The sequence below is a fragment of the Lutra lutra genome, chromosome 14 (assembly GCF_902655055.1).
Source record: "Lutra lutra chromosome 14, mLutLut1.2, whole genome shotgun sequence".
Taxonomy (NCBI): domain Eukaryota; kingdom Metazoa; phylum Chordata; class Mammalia; order Carnivora; family Mustelidae; genus Lutra; species Lutra lutra.
The window spans coordinates 87,024,066-87,028,909 of record NC_062291.1 but is presented as its reverse complement, the minus strand read 5'-3'; positions in this window follow the sequence as shown (position 1 = coordinate 87,028,909).

Below are 4,844 nucleotides of genomic sequence, written 5' to 3'. Positions count from 1 at the left end.
AGGAGAATTTCCGAAGACCCAAGCACTGCCCTGCCTGACAGCCACATGCCAAGGACAAGTCTAGTCTCCACCGTTGTGTGGGCCGAAGAAAGTACCTGTCAGAAGAAGGGTCAACAGCCTGGCTGGGTTCAGAGCCATCGCAGGTTCTGCCCCTCGAAGCTGGGTCTTACGAGCCTGACGCGGGGGCTCTCGCAGGCTCCTGGGCTGCTGGTTCAGGGGCTTTGCCCGGAGACACCCGCCCAACATTCTGGGATCCATGCTTTGCTGCTGCTTTCCCAAGGATTCCCGAAACTCTGCGGGGAGGCAGCCTTTCCACAGCAATTAATCTGTTTCCTGGTGATGGTTTTCGGGACCGCACGTGGACCAGCGCTGCCCTGGCACCGTCCAGCCTCCCTCCTGCCATCTCTCCTCACGGTCAGACCAGGAGCTCCCCTTTGTCCTGTCCAGGTCTTTCCATTGAGGGCAGGGATCTCTGGTCCTGGGGCGCTCAGCGGCCTCTCAGGGGAAGACCGTTGTTCAGGAGCCCACAAGCCCTGACAGGTGAGCCCTGAGAGGGTCCCAGTTAGAAGAGGACCACTTCGGAAGCAGGAACAGGCAGGGTTCAGATCTTGCAGCTTTGAACAACAAAAACTTAGGTCTCCCTCACCCTGTGTCCCCCGCAGACCCTCCGGCTCGGCTTTGTGACTCTTGGATTCAGGGAGGTCAGCCAGCTGGTGCGGCATCCGGACCCCACGGGCCTGGCCGGGCTGCTGTGGTCGGGGCGGGAGGCACAGCCGAGAACCGAGCCTGAGTAGGGGGCAGGGTCAGGCCTGGGGTGTGGGGACGGAAAGGCCGTCGGGCTAACCCCCGGGGGACTCGTCCTGAGTGCCTGGAGCTGTGACTAGTAAGATCACCTGATGAGCTCAAACGGGGGTCTGCAGGCCCTTGTGCCTGTTTACAGAAAGGGGCTCCCGTGCAGCTACGGGCGTCCCTCTAGCCCTGCCCCGGCCCCTCTGAGTGCCTTGGGAAATACCCTGTCACCACGCGGACCTCTGCCAGCTCTGACTTCCCGTGACTCCAGACTACTCACACTCAACACCACGTCTGTCCTACGACGCACATGCATGCACACATGTGCACACGTGCAAAAATGTACGCACACGCACGTGTACACACATGCACACGCGCACACATGCCCACACAGTTGCACACATACACACATGCGCACACCTGTACACACAGACACACATGCACACACGTACACACACACACGCACGCACGCACATGCACACATGGCGTTCCGATTTACTCTTGGCAGTCCAGAACATGAGCTGTGTCTCGCCTACAGCCGAGAGGGCCTCACGGTGTCAGGACAGGCTTCTAGAAGGACCCTCCACCCCAGGGACCCGCCATGGCCTTGGTCCGCGGGGTCCTGGGCAGTCAGCGGCAGCCATGTCTAGGGGACCATGACAAGACAGTGTCACAGAATGAGACCTGGTGACACCGCTGAGAGCGGCCATAGCTGGAACCGTCCCAGACAGAGCCCCACAGTAGACATCCAGGGAGGCGTCCCCAGGAGACCCCCTAGTAAGAGCATCACACCCACTGTCAGCCCCCGCACAGGAGCTAACAGCCCTCCTCCACATGGCCAGTCTCCAGAGACACGGTCACCGACTCAGAGCGGGGAGCTGGCTGACAGCAAAGCAAACAGACAAGTCATGCTGAGAGAGGGGAGTCAGAACCATGCGTCCCTTTGACCAAATCAAGGCCTCGGCCTTCCAGCAGCTCTGGGTTTGGGGGAGTTGGCATTGTGTCAGAGCAGGGTGACAGGTGGTCCTGGGAGAGAGGACCGGGGATCCTCGGACGACTTGGAAGGGAAGACTCTACCGTGCTTTTGTCCAGTGGAACAGAACAGGGAAGCAGAAATGCCAGGGAAGACTTTCTCCATCACTCTCTGCACACCTGGGCCACCTGGCCTCAGCCTTGGATTCCCGTTTCCACATTGTGGACCAAGTGCCTGCCACGGCCAACTCTCGGCACTGATGCAAACATCACGGGTAAGACACCCTGCCCTGGCTTGTCCTTCTCCCGAAGCTGCGGGGCGGGTTCAGGATCGCTTTGGAGTGGAAGACGCAGGAGCATGAGGGTCTGTGATGCCAGCTGTCCCAGGGGCCTATTCTAGTTTGAGCATTAGCTTCCTGTGTACGGAGCCTCTCAGGTCCCTCTTCAGTGGAGAGTCACCAAACCGGACGGAGGAGCCGTGGTTGGCATGGGACGGCTTCAGGGGCAAGTCTGCGCCATGGCACCCCAGCAGGGGTGAGGGGAGCAGGTACGCAGGGCAGTGTAGACAGGAAGGAGAGCCACGAGCAGGACCAGGCCGGGCTGCAGAAGCTTTACTAGCCAGGAAGAGGCACTGCTAGAATCAGACTGGGAGGGGGCTCCCCACTGTCCCCCCTCCCCTGTTCTTCCCTGGCCCCCCTGCAGCTCCATCCTCACGAGACATGGGCGGGGGAGCAGGCTCTGCCCTGCTCTGGCCTCTGCAGAGGACCTGTGTTGCAGGAGAGCTTCCCCGGGGACAGAACGGGCTGGGGATTCCATTCTATGGAGCAAAGGGTCCCCAGCCCGTGAGCCCAGGGGTGCAGCCCAGCACGGACACCATGGAGACGAAGGGCTGGGAAGTGGCGACTGCTGCTCGGAGAGCCCGTGATCCAGCGGCTAGACACCTGCTCTGGGCCTGGAGTACCGGTCCTGCCCCAGGATATTCTGTCCCCAATTTAATGGTTTACTTTGAAACCAGGAAAAGTGCCAATAACATGCCTCTGGCTTCAGGCTGAAGCACTTGAAGTCGTCAGAGGAGTTAGCAACAATAGGCCTGAGCCTGGCTTTAAAAGATGTGAGGGTCTGGGCCCAGAGCGATTGACCTAAAAGCACCGTCTGTCCGCGCAGAAGCCGACTTCTCAGGGTCCCGGGCTCTGAAGCTGGCACAGGCTCCTAACGGAGCAGAAGCCCTTGTCCCGGGAGTCGGGCGCTCCCTGGGGGTCAGCCGTCCCTCGGATTCCCTGTGACACCCGAGTACCTCTCAGGGCCCCCGCCCCCCGCCACAAGGGAGGCTTGTGTCCCGTGGGGCCTGGGGGCCGAGGGTCACTGCCCCATCAGATGGGAGTTCCGTGGGGGCAGCACGCCATCCAAGACCTCCGGCTCTGCCGTCTGGACCAGTCGACGCCCGGAGGGTGGTGGTGACCATCACTCCCTGAAGACGTGACTGGTCCTGTGAGAGGGTGTGACCCGGCCTCCCACAGTACACACATGTCCCCCCACTGAGTTACTCAAGACCTTGTCCTCACCACGTGCGACGCGAAACTGTTTTATAGCAGAATGGCACTGGTGCGGTGTTGGAAAGCAGCCCTTTTAGCAATAAAATGAAACTCAGTGAATGTCATGCTTTCGGCCCGCTCGGCCCTCGGGAGCTCGAGGTAAGCAGCGGAGCCTCACAGCCGAGATCTCCCAAGTCCCGCTGCAGGTCCGCTTGTCTGGGCTTAGGTGTGTTCAGGATTTAACCCTCCAACCACCCCCCGACCCCGCCCCGGAGGAAACGGCTGCCCAAAGTGCTGTCTGCTTCCCATTTTTGATTTGGTAAAGCCAGGAAAGGTGCCAGAAACCACAGAGAGCAGAGCCCCAAAAGATGCGACCTCGAGAACAGGGCCGGGGCAACATGGAGCCAAGGGTCACTAACTCCATCTCCTGCCTGGAAACATTCCTCGGCGATTCCTAAACCCGCCCCCACTGGTCGCTCCTGGGACTTTCCTAAAGGGCGTCTGGCAGCCAAAGCGGGGAGCCGGCCCCCCTCCTGCCCCGCGGTGCTCCATCCCCTTGATCTGAGCCTGAGGAAGAGCCGAGCCCTCCCGACCAGCCTCTGTCCTCCCCGCCCCCCCTCCTGCAGGCTGCAGGGCCCCGGGGGAGACCACCCCTCCTGAGGCTCTAACCTGGGCTGTCCGGGACGTAGCTGAGACCTTTCTCACCCGCCAGGTGCCCGGGCCTCACCCCAGGGATGGGTTTAGTTGACCCGGAGGAGAGGTGGGTAGATGAGAAGGCCTCGGGGCAGTTGGAAGCGCAGCGGGAGTCGTGAGCTTTGGCTTAAGTCAGGCCCCGAGGCCGTTCTCCTGCCCGCGGGCTCCGGGCCACTGGCCTTCCGTGGGAGCAGAAGCTGTTAGGAATTTCGAAATCCTTTGAGGAGGCTCACTCATGACCCCTTTTGCTCTAAAAATGGTTTTAAAAACCTACCAGCCAAGAAACGTCTTTGTTCAAATGTGTTTACCTCTTACTCTAAACACAGAAACCCTATTGGCCCCACGGGGGGACCCTGGGATTTACTACTGAAAGGGAATGAAAATACATCAGTTCACGGAGGCTGTCAAGGAGCAGATTAGAAACAGGACCGCCCATGTCCATGTGGGGGCGGAGGTGCCTGGAGAGGGCCCGTGGGCGTGAGGGGCCGGCATGGGGGCCCCAGGTCTGGTGGCTCAGCTCCGGCCCCCACGCGTGCCCCACCCTCGCCCTGGAGGCGAGATCAGGAGCTGGTCGCTTGAGGGGACAGCCAGCCCCTCAGGCATGAGCAGGAAGGTTGCAGCGGGTCATGAAGAGACCCGATGAGGAGGCCCCATGTGTCCACAAGAGCTGGGGAGGCTCTGCTGGCTTGGGGCCGGGGAGACCCTTCTGGGCCAGTGGCCCACGGTCACTTCACCCCTCCTCACAGGCCAGTACCCTCTGCCCTCCGGGACCTCTGCTGACCAGGACGCCCCATTGGTTGGTCCCCTTCACTGACCTAAGCCCTCACGGGACCAGACCCCTCCTGTGGGCAGGAACCC